The 18,693-nt window shown below is 41.0% G+C and overlaps 1 protein-coding gene and 1 pseudogene across 21 annotated transcripts in view; one reads left to right on the top strand and one right to left on the bottom strand.

The window, feature by feature from the left end:
• Positions 1–18,693, top strand: part of NEK11 (NIMA related kinase 11) — a 261,482-nt gene that overhangs the window by 160,107 nt on the left and 82,682 nt on the right. The window lies entirely within an intron of this gene.
• On the bottom strand, positions 12,817–13,300 carry LOC140614034 (large ribosomal subunit protein mL42 pseudogene; annotated as a pseudogene).

The raw sequence follows: 18,693 nt of genomic DNA, 5'->3' as shown, positions 1-18,693 counted from the left end.
TTAGTTCTGGGGATGAGGCCCAGAGATCCTGGGCTTAGGAGGTGATCTTTCCAGCCACTCTCAGCCCTTGTGGGTCCATCCTTACATACGGCTGGAGTCTATGAATGTATGTCCTTGCTATAGATGTCTTTAACAATAGCAAGACCAAACCCTGTCTGGGTAATAGTCTAAGAAACAGTCCTGGCATGTGATTTCTCTGTTGAGTGTCTATAGGAGATGAAAAAAGCAAGAGGTATGTAAGGAGAAAGCAGATTACTTTGGGCAATTTATGCTCATAAAATTAATTTTCTTTGTAGGCCATAACATGGTAATCTTTCCAGTTCTAAACTTTCTAAAGTTACAAAAGCTTTTTAATTAACTGGGAACCATTAAGCTGGGAAAATACAAGTCAATCAAGGGGTACCTATGTCAATGGAAACTTAATTCAGGAGGACTAATTGAAGTTTGTATACAATCTAGTCAACAATTTTTAATGAAGACTAAACAATACATCATAAGAGTCAATAAATAAAACTGATAATATATGTTCTCAGATTCTATATAAGAAAAGGAGAGAGAAAAAAAAGAAAAGGAGAGAGAGGCAAGGAGAAGGGAACTAGAAGGGTATGGATATGAGACTAAGAAGCAAAAATGATGAGAGAAAAGGAGAAAGAAATTAAGAGACAAATACACAAAGAGAGAGCACATAAATGTTGAGAAAAATACAGTCAAGGCAGAGAGTGATTCAGCATATCAAAATAAAAATGCTCTCCTTATACCATTTCCCCATTTTCCAATGGACTTGGATGAACAACAGCACCTCCTACGACACATTAAAAATATAATTTCCATTTCCTTCTCTGTTACTGTTCTAAATAACTGAGACAAATATTTTTAAAGTTTTATTTATTTAAGTAATTTCTATACCCAACATGGGCCTTAAATTAACAACCCCGAGACCAAGAATCACACCATGCTCTTCTGACTAAGCCAACCAGGCACCCCATAGACAACTACAATACTACAGAACCATTATTCTGTGCCTATGGTTGCAAAACACATCCATTTTTGCCCAAAGCATCAAGTGGCAAAATTTGAGCTACTAGTATTATTACTTTTTTAAAATTTTTTAATGGATTAAAACTGATTCAGAAAACCACATGAATAAAATATACAGCAAATGCCACTCAGGTCAGGAAATAGAACTTTGCTAGCCACTTTGGAAGTCCCATCTTCAGTATACTTATAGGAACACAGGCTTGGAAATCAAAATGCCTGTGTACAAGACTAGCCTTTGTTACTTGCAGGTTCTGTGACCTTGTGCAAGTTACTAAATTTCACTGTGCCTCACTTCTCTAATCTGTAAAATGGGAGGATAATGGTTCCCACCTCCCAGTCTGGAGATTAAATGAAGTAATCAATGTAAGGTGTTTAAAATACTGTCTAGAATTTAATAAAGTAATTAATAATGAGTTATTAATTATTATTATGATGGTGATGTTACCCAGTCATCTTGTGGGATTTTAAAAAAGATTTATTTATGTATTTTAGAGAGAGCACACATGAGCCAGGGGAGGGGAAGAGTGTGAAGGAGAGAGAATCTCAAGCAAACTCCCTGCTGAGCGCAGAGCCCTATGCAGTGCTCCCTCTCACGACCCTGAGATAATGACTTGAGTCAAAACCAAGAGTCAGATGCTCCACTGACTGAACCACCCAGGCATCCTATTTTGTGTGTGTGTGTGTGTGTGTGTGTGTGTGTTTTATAATGCTACTTTCCTTTTTATTTTATTTTTACTTTCCAAACTCTTTAATGTTACTGTGAGGTTTCAGAACTATAGTATAAAAAAATCCCTCCTTTTTATTTCTTAGGGCCAATGATAAATATAGGACACAGTTTTACTCTCTGAGTTGTGCATCTGTCACATGCGGTATGATAGCTGAAATTTTCTCTACACAGCAAAGTGTTAGAAAAAGCAGAGTGATCTTTTTGGAATTGTGCCGCAGGGGCAGAGAAATGGATAACAGGCTATGCTTTGTGAATTGGTTTTAAATCTTTTGGGACAAGATGCTGAGGCTTCTCACATCCATGTTGGTATTTTGTCTCACAAAACCCTGTCAGGTAGTTATTCTTATTTCTATTTTCCAGATGAGGAAACTGAGTCTCCACGAGAAGTAGGTTGCCAGTGGCCATGCAGCTAGGAAAGGCTCAGAACCATGCACAGGCCAAGGTTTATCACATTCTCAAGCCAGTTTTCTTTCTAGTACAAAAGGTGTATCAACCTAGAGTGGACTTGGCATAATAGAAACAGGAGTGGAAATCTCAATTGAGTAATAGAGAGAGGTTAACTACAATCCCATTTGTTTTTCCTAGTAATTTGATATCATTTCCCCCTCCCTAAAGGCAGTGAATGTGTGGTTGTGATGAGTTTCTGCTCTTCCCTTCCTAGGTTATTTTATTAGTGACACACAAAATTGTAGTTACAGAACTTCATGCCAAGACCCAGTCTGTCAGCTTTGTGAATTGGGTGAAACCTTCAGCCATCACTGGGATCTTCCTCTTCTTCCCTCTTCCCAGTCTCACCCTTGACCCAAGCGTGTCCAGGGTCTACTTCAGTTATCACTCTATCCATGGCTTTTATGTGAGTAATCAGATCAAAGTTACATAGTTTGTGTTTGATGAAAGAAAAACAGTCTTTCATCAAACAGTCCAATGGGTTTCATTGGGATTGATTGCTGAGTCCCTTGTACCCACCCATGACAATCTTCAGCAGTAGCATCTCCAAAGTGATTTTATTAAGCACCTAATTGCTGTTGATAGTATGTTGCTTCTCTGCTGTGTTAAGCATCAACAACACCTTTATCACAAGCCATTATCATATTGTTGATAGCTACTCTATGAAGTCTCTGGTCACTGAATTGGAACCAGCCTCTTAGATCTCAGGAGAATGGAGTTTATAGCTGTCATCATAACAGGGTTTTCAACAGTATTTGTGGGACTTGTCACTGAAAACTTTTTTTGCTCTAATGGACATGCTTTAGGGCTGCTGTTTAATGAGTATGTTCAGAGACCCTTATGTTTTTCCCTTGCTGCCTTGACCATCATTTCCCTCTTCAAGACTAATCAATGTCCTGTGTGCACCAGGTATACACACTCTAGGTAGACCATAATGACTTCACACAGAACTCCTTCGGAAAAGGCTCTATTGTTTAATGAGTGTGGCTTGCATCAATCCTTGTTTTAAGAAGGCTCTTAGGACCTTGGTGTTTGTTCTTGCCACGACGAAGGGCTACGGAAGCCCATTTTACCAACTAATTCTGAAGCTTTCACCAAATCCTCTAGTGGTTTTGAAATTCTCTGCATAGTGAAGCATGAGGTAAAGCAGAATCATCTTCTTGGAATGGAGCCACAGAAGCAGAGAAATGGATATAGGCTAGAGAAGACCTAAGAATCTACCGAGGACTCTTAGATCAGGTCATCATGAGAATATATGCCTTTGAGTGTCTTCTATTAATAGAATCATTAGTTTAATCAAATCCTAATTGTTATAACAATAACAACTAATGTCCCCTGAACCTTTATTCTATGCCATGTACTTTTATATACTATGTCAGTCCAGGTCCTCTGGGAAGCAGATGACAAGACAGAATTGGGGAAAGCCTCAAACCACGATGCTGGTCTACATCTTTGAGGGCAAGGATGGAGGGAGAGGGAGGACTAGATGACATCCTCAGGTGCAGGGCAGCTCTAAAAAAGTCTTCACAGCTCTGGTAAGAGAGCCCCAGGGCAAAAACTGCCTTGCCCATCAGAGGAGATCAAACTGGGCAGGAATGGCCTGGCTCTAGTATCCCCACACTCCACCTGGCTGGGTGCTTCCAGGGAAGAGCCGATCCTGAGGGGGCAGCAGCTGGGGGTAGTCACCTACACTGGCAGCAGGCTGGCTCTTGAAGAGAAATGTAAATGGTGCACCCCCGGCTACTGGCACTTTCGTTTAATTCTTACAAGTTGGCCCTTTGATGCGTGTATTCTAGTTGAAGTACATCAAGCTGGAATTTAACTGACTGGACTCAAACAGGGGAGAAGGTGAGAGTGAGGAAAGGCAGAGAAGGGCCAAGAGAAAGGAAGAAAATATAAGTTAGTGATTTCAGGTCAGTTCTGCCTAACATTTTACCAAAAGGCAGATGTCCCAGATGGAGAAAGAGCCGAAAGCTGTAAATCCAGAATCCCGCGCTGCCTCTCAGGGCTCATGTGTCTCTCAGATTGAGAACCTCTTGGTGCTTTGAATTATTGCCCTAGACTTATAGTATTTAAAGCTACATGTTCTTCATACAATGCAGTTCCTAAGTGCAAGTCAGTTCTTTCATTTGGTGCTCAAAAGGAAACAGCATATTTTGTCTATCATTAGTTACTGTATTAAGCACTGACTTTAAAACTCAGGTCCCTTGAAAGATGAGACTGTTGTGATCTCCTCACTTTGCACAAGAGGAATCTGAGGCTCAGTGAAGGGAACACAGCTGGCAAGTAGCCACACAGCTAGCAAGTAGCAGAGCTGCAGATCTGACACTTCTTTTAGCCACTTCTTTGTACAGTATTTTCCTGGCACAACAGCTTAACTATAGCAATTATAATCCCTCCTCCATGATGATTGGGTAAACACATTAGATGCCAGGGGATAGCAGAAGGGCCACTGCATTATCTAGTCTGGTTCTACTGAACAGAATTACTGAGCTATGCACAAAGCAAAAGTTATACTGCGCCTTGGAGAAGTGCTGAGTTGTGAAAATTGAAACAAAAAAAGAGCCTGCCTCCCACATCTGGTATAGGATACAGAATTCTCTCCTCCTGCTATCTTTTTGTTTGTTTGTTTTAGTAGAAGATGCCAGAACTCTTGAGTCCAAGTTGTAGGGCTGATTTAACTACTATTTTGCATGCACTGACTTAATCAATTTAACTTCATGCATGAGGGGAAGCAGTTTTTGTCTTGAAGTGACCGTAGAGGTCATCAGTTGTAAGAAGCACTGTAAATAGCCCCACTATTTAACATCTCTCCATCAGCATCCCCCGACCTTCGTCCCAGGCTGGAAAGCAGCTAGCCTGGTTGAGGTGTTAGAGAAACTCAGCAGTCTCATGTGTCACCCTTCCAGGTAACAGGCCTTCTGTAGATCTAGGTCGCGTTGCTGAAAGGAGTCACTTTGATGAGACAGTTTCCATTCTCGTTCCTGTTCCAGCTCTCACTTCCATCATGGCTGTCCTGCCTTCCCTCTCTACTATTTCTTGTCCAAGCCAAAGCATAGTGCATTGCTGGTCAGACAGGGACCAGCAAACCTTGCCCTGGGACATAGGCACTGTGGGCTTTGTAGATCTAGTCCCTAAATCTGTTAAATCAAATCCACTATTGTATTGAAGATCACACCTACACTTTCACCCCAATCCCAAAGAATGGAGGGAAAAAAAAGAAGGCGATGGGGTGGATGAAGACAAAGCAAAACTTAGTGGGAGTGCAAAGAGTCTGTGTACTCCTATCAGTGTGGAGGGTAGGAGCCTCCACTAGCCTCCCCCACATCCATGTTGGGAGCTGAGCAGAGGTCTGCAACAGCTGGGGCAGGAAAGGGACAGTGAGCAACCTGCACTGTGCTCTCCTGTGCTACTCCTAGAGCTGGGGGTGAACATGGTGGAACAGTGTATGCTGGTTTTGTAAAGTTGGTAAGCCTAGTTGGCATGGCACCTTTGGGGCTTCTCCTAAACAGCCCTTGCAAACACATGGCCCATCCCACTATTCTGTGATTCAGTTACACAGAGAAATTAATTTTATTTTCTGAATATTTTATTCATGGGGAAAGAGTGAACACCATTTCATGATGTCTAGGAAGAAAGGAGTATGACACATCTAGGACATTGTTGGAGGTACGGTCCTTTCTACATAACTGCTAATCTGGAAGTGGTCCATGTCATACCAGAGAAAGTAGTCATCATTCTTAATAAAACAGAGCTAGCCTTGCAGCACGTCAGGTGCCATGCTAAGGCCTTTATGTGCCTTATCCCATTTTATACTCACAAGTACTTTACAGAGTTAACATCTTCCCATCCCACTTTACAAAGGGGAAAGTGCCAAATGGAAAGAAAGAATAACTAATTTGACCAACGTCACCTAGTCCATTGACAGGGCTGGAATACAAACCAGCAGATGCTCCTTGTCAACTAGGAGACAGTTGGGGTGAGTGTAGAACTGAATGTAGAAGCTAGTAAAGGAGAGGAAAAGAAGATTCTAGGGACCTCAGGGACAGCTCCAAAATGTGTGAGAACATGATCGGATGATTTAAAATCATGTTGAAAACACAGGACTATGTTTTCTATGTACTCTGTGGGATTCATATAGCAATAAAGCTAGAGCTGGAGTCAAAAATAGTAACGTGCAGTAAAGAAGTGTGTATGACAAGGGCTACCTTTTGGAACATGAACCAATAAACATTCCTTAAATTGCAGGACTTTCTTCCCTAGACTACTGAACATGTGTCATGAAAAGAGATAAATAGTTCATCAAGAGCAAGTGAGCTTTTAGGAGAGAAAGGGTGGATTGGGGGCAGGCTCCCCCACCCCACACTGCTGCCACTTGATAAATGGATCACAGCAAAGGTACCACCCACCCCAGCTCCTGAAAAATTCATTGCCCAAGTTCCTGGGTGGGCGCCGTGATGCCACTCCCAACGACCCTGCTTTCTTTTCTCTTCTCTCCATCCTTTACATTTCTAAACTGCGATCCAAAATGTCTTAAGAGCTCTGTATGGGATACCTGTGAATGTCTTTGAAACCCAGAAGCAACCTCACGGATACCGATGTGCCACGGGCCTAGGCATTAATAAGAGACAGCTGCAGTGAGGTTTTAATAATGTAGAGTAAACAAGGCATTAGCAGTGAAATGTGGACACATTGACAGTCACGTATCAGTGACTCCAAATTCAGTGACAGAGGCATTTAGTGTTACAGGAGCCTGGGGGCTTATTTGCAGTTTGAGTTTTGCAGATGTGGCTCTGTGTTCCCATCACTGCACACACTCTGAGACCTTTTTTCCTTGACAGAAGGTGACCATTGGCAGTGAGATAAGAGTGAAGACGTCAGCTTACTGATTTCAGGGCAGCCTCCACCAAGGCACCATCCGCTTTGTCCTGTGGCTTTGTACTAAACGGCACCCTCTGTCTTCCTATGAATTATGAATGCAAATAAGCACGGCTTGCCTTCTAATGAGATTGAAGAGAGATGTGAAAGGTACTTCTCTGAGTGTGTAGAAAGTGGATAAGGTCACCATGGTGTTTTGGTTTCTGTAACTTAGTGACATTTTTCAGGATGTAGTGGAAATAGTTTGAAGGAGAGTGTGCAGTAGTGTAGTAAAGCAGCTTGCGGGAAAGAACACGGGTGGGTTGTTGCTTAGATCATACATTATCTATCACATATTTGAGTGTTCTAGGCGCTGGGTTTAAGGTAGTGAAAAACAGACACAATGCCATCTTCATGGACATCTCACCCATTCTCATGTATTTACAGAGTATCCATAGACTGTCAACTCCCAAATGTGTGTCTTCCATTCTTCCCATTCTTCAGCTCTGTCTCCCCATAACCCCAGATTCACATACCCCATCTGCCCAGGAGTGGGGATAGGTGTCATATGGACTTCTAATAGACATCCTAAACTAAGCATGTCCAAAAGTGAACGAATACACACCAGCCCCAGTCCACATCAGCTCCTCCTGAGTCAACCTTGACTCACGACCTTTCACTCACATTCCACTTCCAATCCATAAGCAAAACCTATTGACTTGATCTTTAGAATATGATCACTACTTAGCACCTCTATTCCAATTGCTGGAGCCACCATCACCTCCCCAGTGTATGATTGCAATAGCTTCTAACTGGTCTCCCAGTTACCCTGCCCGCCATACCTCACTCAAACTAAAAGGCATGAGTCTGTTCAAAATGGTCTTGCAGCATCCCATCATCACCCATGGAAGAGCCCCTCCCTTCCATCACTGTGAGAATTGCCCTTGCCCACCCCACTGTAGTCATATTAGTCTCCTTCCTGTTTCTGGAATACACCAGGCATGTTCCTGCCATAGAAAGCCTGGAATGCCCTCCCCTCCAGATACACAAATTATTTTGCTCCCTCTTTACCTTCAGGTCTGTGCTTATATGCTGTCATATTGGGGAGGACTCAGAGTACTTAGATAAAATAGCACTTACTGGCCTGAGAAGTCTTGTGTCCTTTCCCTGCTTTATTTTCTCCATAGATCTTATTACCATCTGACCTACCACTGTTTACTTGCTTCTTCATTTATGGTCTGTCTTCCCCTACTAAAATAGTAGGGCAAAGATTCTGTTTGTATCACTGCTGTATTCCCAAGCACCTTGAACAGTGTTTAGCACAGGGCAAATACTGAGCAGATATATTGTGAGATAAATGGATGAATGAATGCCTGCATGGATAGTCTAGTGGTACAGGCAGCCCATAAGCCAGTAGGCAAACATCTAGAGCAATAAGGAAAGGAAGAGGTTAAAGTGATGGAGGAAATGGGCTTTAGGAGGGGCGGTGGGGACACCAAACTGAGAGAGGAATCAGGAAGTTTCTAGAAGAGGGGTTTTCAGCTATAACCTGAAGGATGGAAAAAGCCAGCCCCTTGATGTAAAGAAACAGAAATGAGAGAGGAGTATTTCATAGAGGGGGAAGGGTGTATAAGAAGGCTCGGGTCATAAAAGGACTTGGCAACTTTGAGAAATTGCATAGTAAGCAAGAGGATCGATGCTTTTGGAGAAGTCAGGCCAGCGGTAGCTACATCATGAAGGTCTTGTAAGGAGAGTGGATTTTATTTTAGGTACAAGACTAATCCAGTGAAGGGCAAGTGAAATAAAGTCTTAAAATGAGTCCATGGCAGTAGAAATAGGAATAACAGTGGCAGTGGAAGGTGGGGTTTGGCTGGAAGGGGGCTTGGGGTAAATTTCAGGGATGATAGAGGTGTTCTTTATCTTGTTTGGGGTGGTGGCTACATGGGTATCTTACACTGAAAATCTGGCATTTCGTTGCATGCAATTTACCTGATAAAAATAATACACCATCAACGATGTCATGAAGACAAAAAAAAAAAAAAAAAAAAAAAAAAACTACCAAAAAAACTACACTAGAAATGTGATACTCATACATATATAATGACACTTGTAAGTCAGCCTGTATTGAGGCTGCTTCTTTGACTCCTTATAGCCTGTGCATGACTTTTTAGCTTCAAGGAGGTCCTGGGTACACTCAAATAAGTGTCTTGGGAAAAAAGGGTGAGTCTAGATTGACTGAGCATGAGTGGGGTAAAGGGTTCCATATGGTTTGGTTTCACCCTGTGAGACTCTGACAACACAGGTGCCCAAGAAGTAAGAGAAATCAGCCCCTTCACATCACCACACCCACTGACATAGGGACGCTTGAGGGGGAGGATGTGCCCAATGGTCTGAGTTAGATGAAGCCTGGCTGAACTCCTTTCTGTGGCTGGAGCTATATAGATGCTTATGTCCACTTTATCCATATGTTTATAGATCTTTGCTTGGGATTGTTCCACAGACAGAAATGGTGTCGGGCCTGGCAGCACACCATGTAGTATCCATTCCCACTTATCCTGAGCAGCCTTCCGCCCCAGGAAACATAAAACACTTCTTAGCTGTGAAGCTGTTTATGTCTGGGTTGCTAACTGTCCAGCCTTCTGTGTGTATGCCTTTGGGAGTCAGCATTGCGCACCCGCCAGGAGAGCGCTGAGGCTGCTAGATGTAGACAGATGGTTGGGTTTTCACCACCTCAAGGTGTGGGGCAGGAAGCAGAAGAACCCCCCTCTGGGAGGTTCTTGAGAATGTCTAAAGATAGATGTACAATTGCTAAGGGCTATTGGTACCCAAACTGAGCCCTCATCTGAAAGTAAGGTCTTCTGACAGGTAGTTACCATTCATTCATTCATTCATTCATTCACAATTCATTCTAAGAAGGGCACAATATTGTGAACTGGTTACCATTTTACTGATGTCACTGCTAGATCTCTTTATCCATATATATATATGAAGCTATATGTATATATAGCTTCAAAGAAAGCTGTGTAAGTGAACATTGAAACTTCTCAAGTTTCAGACTTATGTAACATTTCTCTTAAATAAGTGCTTTGTTTCTTTTTTAGCCAACTTACAGTTCTTTATCTCTCATTGAATGAGAGGAAGACATTCACAGGGGAAACATGGAAGAGTGAAGGACACAATGTCTTTACCTCTCTGCCTTGCCTCACTCTGGCTCCTTTCTCTGTAATATCTTCTTCATCCAGATAAAGGTCAAGTGTCCTTAGACTTTGGACAACAAACCTCATGGGACTGGGCTTCTCATTGCTTTGTTCCCTCAGGGGAATAAGTGACTGTCAGCGACAGCTTGAGAAACAAACTGCTTCAGAAAGAGATTTCTTCAACTGCATTATCCATTCCAACAATTTGAGCAGAAAGTTAAGCTGGGTTCCAAGCTGCTGAGCATATTGGTCATGTACCAAACAAACATTTTTGAGCATTTTGTTTAACAAACACATATTACAGTTAATATGTCACAGACATGGATCTATGCACTTTGGAGATGCTAACATTTATTCCTCCTAACAACCCATTTTATAGTTAGGGAACGTAAGGCATGAATAGGTTAAGTACCGGGGATCCCTGGGTGGCTCAGTGGTTTAGCGCCTGCCTTTGGCCCAGGGCGTGATCCTGGAGACCTGGGATCGAGTCCCGTATTGGGCTCCCTGCATGGAGCCTGCTTCTCCCTCTCTCTCTCTCTCTCTCTCTCTCTCTGTGTGTCTCATGAATAAATAAGTAAAATCTTAAAAAAAAAAATAGGTTAGGTACCGTGCTCAAGACACACAACTGGCAAATGGCAAAGCCAGATGTAAACTCAGTCAGGCTTTATCCAAAGCCCATGCCCCTAACCACTAGGCTGTGCCCCTCTCCCTTGGTCCATTCTGTCAGAGCCTTCACTTTGTGCCAGTGGCCAGCCTCCCCTCATGATCTGGATAAATCTTTTTTTTTTTTTAAGATTTTATTTATTTATTCATGAGACAGAGAGAGAGAGAGAGAGAGAGAGAGAGAGGGGCAGAGGGAAGCAGGCTCCATGCAGGGAGCCCAACGTTGGACTTGATCCCGGGTCTCCAGGATCACGCCCTGGGCTGACAGCAGCGCTAAACTGCTGAGCCACTAGGGCTGCCTGATCTGGATAAATCTTAAATCCTATTCATTCCAGCCAGTTTGTCCATTAAACTCCACCAGGGATTGGTTTAAGAAGAATATGCAATCAATCCTGGTCAAAAAGTGTGAGGATATATTTTCTCAGGGAGGAGGGGGTCTGAGAGTGCATGGAGAGGAACATACTGGAGCTCTTTGTTTAAGCCAGTTTATGTAGGCTTTGGGTTACTTGTAGCTGAAACTGTCCTAGGTGATATAGATGATAAATTAAGATTCTTTTTCTTTTCCTAGCAGGAATATTGGTATAGAAATATGGTTGTGTAGTTATTGGATTATATTTTCAAAATAGCTTCTTGTCAACTTTCAAATAAAAGTTTGAATTCCAAGGAACAAACCAATGCTTGTGATATGCACAAATGACAGTATTTGGGGCTTGCCTCTAAGAATTAACATGAAATGTAGGATGCTCCGTAGTTCTGGTTTGGTATAAACCTTGTAACGACATTTTGACTACCCTGGTCTGTTATGGAGTATCCATGTCCAGATGTTATTGAGAATTTGATTCATTGAGTCTATCAGAGTATTAGATTTGAATAAAATAATGCTCAGAAAAAATCTTCCTAGATTGGAAAACTACTTTTTTCCACACCCCTGAATTCTCTCTCTCTCTCTCTTTTTTTAAGTTAAATTTTCATTAGTATATATTGCAATATTGGTTTCAGGAGTAGAATTCAGTGATTCATTGCTTACATACAATACTCAGTGCTCATCACAAGTACCCTCCTTAATACCCATCACCCATCTAGCCCATCCTCCTCCTTCTCTCTCCATCCCCTCAGTTTGTTCTCTATCATTAAGAGTCCTTTATGGTTTGTTTCTCTCTCTCCTTTTCTTTTCCCCCTTCCTATATGTTCATCTGTATATATGTGTACCACACCTTCTTTATCTATTCATCAGTCAGTGGATATTTGGACTCTCTCCATAGTTTGGCTATTGTTGATAATGCTGCAATAAACATTGAGGTGCATGTACCCCTTCAAATCTGTATTTTTGTGTCCTTTGGGTAAATACAGAGTAGTGCAATTGCTGGATCATAGGATAGTTCTATTTCTACCTTTTTGAGGAACCTCCATACTGTTCTTCAACGTGGCTGCACCAGTTTCCATTCGTACCAACAATGTGAGAGGGTTCCCCTTTCTCTGCATCCTCGCCAACACCTTTTGTTTCTTGTGTTGTTGATTTTAGCCATTCTGAGAGTTGTGAGGTGGTACCTCATCATGGTTTTGATTTGTGTTCCCTGATGATGAGTGATGTTGAGCATTTTTTCATGTGTCGTTGGCCACCTGTATGTCTTTTTGGAAAAGTATCTATTCATGTCCTCTGCCCATTTCTTAACTGGATTATTTGTTTTTTGGGGTGTTGAGTTTGATAAATTCTTTATGGACTTTGGAGACCAGCCTTTTATCAGATATGTCATTTGCAAAAATTCCATAGATTGCCTTTTAGTTTTGCTGATTGTTTCTTTCCTGTGCAAACCCCTTTTTAACATATGAAAATACATTTTATTATTTTGCTATATAGCATATTAGTGAATATACTCAATTGCATTTCTCAAATGGCAAATGAGACACAAGATAACATCTTTTTGATTCCTGAAAACCTCAGTATCATCTGTCTTTTGGAGGATCCAGTTTCCTACGACGTCTATAATACTGTTCACAAGGATACCAATGGTGCTTAGTAGTAAAGAACATTTTGCTAAGTTGTTCTATCATAAGTCCTTGCTCAAAGTGTTCATTTTTTTCTTCCAGTCTGGTTTTCAGCACTTGGTCATGTGTTTCTTCATTATTATGCACAGGATCTGGCCGAGGGATAGGTTTTGTATGCTCATATGGAATGTCCACAGAGGGTGGTAGCATACTATCGTCCTGCCGTCAGATGTCAAAGCAAGCTCTACTTTGCAATATAGTCATCTGGTAGAGGAGAATACATAGATTTATGACAAACACAATATAAAGCTCCATTTTGAATTGGAATTAAATATTTCCAGACAGTTCTGTTTGATATTGCCTATTTTACTGCTGCCAATGCCATGGTGAATCAAGATGCTATTGGGTGGTGTAAAAGATGATTTGAAGAGAGATGGATTTTTTTTAAAGATTTTATTTATTTATTCATGATAGTCACACACACACAGAGAGAGAGAGAGGCAGAGACACAGGCAGAGGGAGAAGCAGGCTCCATGCACTGGGAGCCCGACGTGGGATTTGATCCCGGGTCTCCAGGATTGTGCCCTGGGCCAAAGGCAGGCGCTAAACTGCTGTGCCACCCAGGGATCCCCGAGAGATGGATTTTAAATTCTGCTTCCACGTGTAACTATTTTCATCCCTGTGTCAGCGGCACCACGATCCTGCCATTTTACCTCAATCTGGGTCCCAGAACGTGCAAACCCTTTTTATCTTGATGAAGTTGCAATAGCTCATTTTTGCTTTTGTTTCCCTTGCCTCCAGCAATGTGTCTAGCAAGAAGTTGCTGAGGTCAAAGAGGCTTCTACCTGTGTTCTCTAGGATTTTGTTTCACATTGCCGTCTTTCATCCATTTTGAGTTTATTTTTGTGTATGGTGTAAGGAAATGGTCTAATTTCATTCTTCTGCATGTTGCTATCCAGTTTTCCCAACATCATTTGTTGAAGAGACTTTTTCCATTGGATAGTCTTTTCTGCTTTGTCAAAGATTAGCTGACCATATAGTTGTGGGTCCATTCCCGGGTTCTCTATTCTGTTGCACTGATCAGTGTGTCTGTTTTTGTGCCAGGACCATACTGTCTTGATGATTACAGCTTTGTAATATAGATTGAAATCTGGGATCATGATGCCTCCAGTTTCGTTTTTCTTTTTCAGGATTGCTTTGGCTATTTGGGGTCTTTTGTGGTTCTATAAAATTTTAGGATTATTTGTTCTAGCTCTGTGAAAAATGCTGGCGCTATTTTGATAGGGATTGCATAAAATGTTTAGATTGCTTTTAGGTAGTATAGACATTTTAACAATGTTTGTTCTTCCAATACATGAGCATGGAATGCTATTCCATTTTGTTGTGTCCTCTTCAGGTTCTTTCTTAGGTACCACTTTAGTTAGGATTATTCCTAGATATGTTTTTGTTTTTGGTGCAATTGCAAATGGTATCAATTCCTTAATTTCTTTTTCTGCTGCTTTGTTATTGGTGTATAGAAATGCAACAGATTTCTGAACATTGATTTTTATATCCTCCAACTTTGCTGAATTAATGTATGAGTTCCACAATTTTTTTGTGGAGTCTTTTGGGTTTTCTACATTAGAGTATCATGTTGTCTGCAAGTAGGAAAGTTTGACTTCTTCCTTACTGATTTGGATGCCTTTTATTTCATTTTGTTGTCTGATTACTGAGGCTAAGACTTCCAGTACTATGTTAAATAGTAATGGTGAGAGTGGGCATCCTTGTCATGTTCCTGACCATAGCCTCTTAGTTTTCCCCATTGAGGATGATATTGGCTGTGGGGGTTTTTATATATGGCCTTTATGATGCTGAGATATGTTTCATTTATCCCTACTTTGTTGAGGGTTTTTATCAAGAATGGACATTATATTTTCTCAAATGCTTTTTCTGCATCTATTGACAAGATTGTTTGGCTTTTATTCTTTCTTTTACTAATGTATACACCACTGAATTCTTTATGGTTGGGAGATTTTTATGTTTTTCAGGAATCAGAATTCTCTAATTATACCAATAGTAAGTTGAGTAGGGAAGCAACAGAATTGGTTGGCAATTATAGGTGGTTGGATTTTTGTTTTTGTTTTTATGGCCCAGAGAGTCTTCAGGACATGAAAAGAGTGTTATTGAAAACTAACATTTAATTGAACTTTTGATTTCCAGTGTATGCAATATTCAAAATATTAAAGTATCTGACACAGAAGACTTCAATAATAAATGTGATTCTTTTGAGTTTTGTCACTCTCTAATTCATCATGAACATATCTAGTACTGTATACACCAAAGTTCTTCACATATTTCTTAAATGAAAACAAGAGTAAAAAAAAAAAAAAAGAAAACAAGAGTAAAGGGGAGATTTTGCTATTGTTTCAGACATGTATTATGTATAAAGTATCTAATATATTAATACCTATGGTTTTTGTGTAAGTTCTATAGTTATACCTTACACACACACATATATGGACATACACATCCCACTATTCTAAATGTAAAGCTCAGCAAAGAAAAGACATCATGTTCTTGAAGCCATGCAGAGAAGGAGAAATGTCTTAGTCTTAATACTTAAATAGTCCTTCTTGGAAATTACCTTGATTCTTCATGAAGATAACTTCTGAGTTGTGGAATATATATACATTGCAATCAATTAGAAGTCTATAAACTCATATCTATAATAGAATGCGACAAATATCATGATGCCAAGTGATTCCATGTCAGTACAGTGGGCATTTTGCCCTCTAGGAGTATTTGGAAGTTTTTTTTTTAAGATTTTATTTATTTATTCATGTGCAACACAAAGAGAGACAGAGACACAGGCAGAGGGAGAAGCAGGCTCCATGCAGGAAGCCCAATGCGGGACCCAATCCCTGGTCTCCAGGATCATGCCCTGGGCTGCAGGCGGTGCCAAACTGCTGCGCCACCGGTGCTACCCTATTTGGAAATTTCTAATGACATGTTTAATTGTCACAACTTGGGTGAGGGGGGGTACTGGTAGTAGGTGAAGGCCAGGGATACTGCCAAACATCCTACAACACACACAATGGTCCCCCACACCAAGAATTACCCAGCCCAACATGTCACTAGTGCTGAAGTTGAAAAATCTTGAGTTAGTAAAATAGGTGCTTGTGGAAATTCTTCCCAGCTTAAAGTAACATTCACACTAATTGAATAAATCAGAATTCTCTAAAGATAAACAGATCTTTCTAGTACAATCTTCATGGCAGGCTCATTAAAGTAGTCTAGCACCAATCATTCTTATTGCTAAAGTTTGCTCTTGAAATTGTGGTCCATGGACCAGCAGTATTAGTAGCTGTTGAGAGCTTGTTAAAATGTAGAATCTTGACCCTACTCCAGACCTGCTGAATCAGATTCTGCATTCTTAACCAGATCCCTGGATGATTCCTACACAGAGTAAAATTTGAGAGTCACTGGGTAAGAGGACTACGTATCTATACCTCACCTCCAAAGCTGATCTGTGACTGGAAACAGGCCAAGAGCTCCACTACCTAGGAATACAAAACAAGATTGGAAAGCCTCCCTATCACAGGTGTGAAGTAGAAAATACCCCATACAATGTTAACTGTTTTCATTGCTCAGCAATTAAAAGGAGAGTGAGTTGGAAGCTAGTTTACTGTGGTGATCACTTTGTAATGTATATAAATGTTGAATCATGATGTTGTACATCTGAAACTATAATATTGTATGTTGACCACACTTCCATTTCAAAAAAAAGGACACTGAGAAATTCATTGAAGCACACTGAATTTTTAACAGGGTTTGGTACAGGTCTGCTATCACCAAATGTGTTATTGATTCCAAAAATACTTTCCCAGTTTCATCCTAAAATCCTTTTGGGTAACTGTGACCTATGTCTACAAGGCTAAAGGATAAAAACTCTTTCAGTTAACCTTTGCAAAAAAAAAAAAAAAAAAAATGCTCCATCCATCTTTTTAGAAGTTGCTCCAGAATCTAAAACATCATGGTTTGGGCAGCCCGGGTGGCTCAGCCCAGGGCGTGATCCTAGAGACCCGGGATCGAGTCTCATGTCAGGCTCCCTGCACAAGCCTGCTTCTCCCTCTGCCTGTGTCTCTGCCTCTCTCTCTCTCTCTCTCTCTCTGTGTGTGTGTCTCTCATGAATAAATAAATAAAATCTTTAAAAGAAAAATCATGGTTCTAATGTGGAGTAGTAGGACGTAAATATCTTTTTGCTGAAATGCTCATACTTAGGTATTTTCAGTAAAGTGACTTGAGGGCAATGGTGGGAAAGTAGCATTATTTTTTAATCTCAAAGAAAGAACCAAGGAAATGTTTTAATTGAAAAGTTAAAGGCATTTTAGATCTAAGGATACTAAAGCAATCTTTCTTCCAATGAGAGTAACTTATGTGTAATAGGATAGAGGTTCTCATAGTAGAAAATGTTTACTTGAACAAGAGTAAGGACAGGGAGCTTGCAGATGTCCCAGGACTAAATCCAGTAAAGACACCTGGGGATCCTAGAGTAGACTGAATGGGACAGGAAGCTCGGTTAATGTATTAGTCCACATGAGGCTTTCCCAAAGAATGTTCCTGGGTTTCACAGGCAATTAGGTTTGGGAAATACTATGTTAAACAGTGTTTTAGATCTTTATTAGAAGGCTTTTCAGAGCTTTCAATGTGTTCATGAAGGTTATGAATCTCCAAGATACCACAGACATATGGTATAGTTTTGTTGAAGCCAAGGTAGATAAATCTGTGACCCAGATAGTAAAGGGTCCTATTCCTTATGGGCCATAGGATCTATCGGACAAATATCCTGGGGCCTGCTAGAATGTGGAATTGGGAAGAATAGTAAACCAGGCCCAGGAAGGACCGACTAGGAGGCAAGGAAGGCCTGGGGGACTAATGAGCAAAAAGCTAAATTTAGAATGAGAAATTCTAAACCTGACATTCACATGCTTCACCTGAGGCTTTTATCTCTCAATAGTAGCACATCTCACAGTGCCTAGTGGTGTGTACCCTGCAGTGGTCACAGGGAGGGAGAACTTGTAGCAGGACTTCAGCCCATAGTGAGGTCATCTTTTGAGAGCACATTCCTCATTTTGGGACATTTGGAAGGTAACAACAGAAAGTTTCCCAGAGGCTCCTGAGAGGGATTTCACCAAAGGAAGTTCCAGTTAGGGGTAGCCTGTGGGTCATATCTGTCTCTGAGGTCAGCTCAGAAAGAGTCAGAAAATAGCCATACGATAGAACATCTGAGAGCCAGGCAGCCTGGGTGACTCAGTGATTTAGCGCCACCATCAGCCCAGGGTGTGATCCTGGAGACCCGGGATCGAATCCCACGTCAAGCTCCCTGCATGGAGCCTGCTTCTCCCTCTCTGCCTCTCTCTGTGTGTCTCTCATGAATAAATAAAGAAAATCTTAAAAAAAAAAAGAACAAGCCAAGGAAAATAAAGAGTGAAGCAGAAGATGCACCATCAGATGGCTCAATAGGAAGCTCTGTAAATAAAAGCCTCTGAAAAAATTGAATGGGGAAAATGCATTCAAAGTTTGCACTGGACTGAGAAGCTCTGAATTTAAATAAAACCAGAATTTAAATTCTGTAGGTAGGAACAGGAATATTCTGTTTGTTGCTTTGGGTGGCTTTTCTTTCATCAGCATTTTCAAAAAAGGTTTATTGGTTGCTTCCTGTGTGCCCACCTCTGAGCTAATAATTACTCAGCAGGCATGGTCCTGCACTCATGGAGCTCACAATAATGAACAAAACAT

This window comes from Canis lupus, chromosome 22, assembly GCF_048164855.1.
Source record: "Canis lupus baileyi chromosome 22, mCanLup2.hap1, whole genome shotgun sequence".
NCBI lineage: Eukaryota > Metazoa > Chordata > Mammalia > Carnivora > Canidae > Canis > Canis lupus.
The sequence above is the reverse complement of the archived record's forward strand: the minus strand, read 5'-3'. Positions and strand labels throughout refer to the sequence as shown.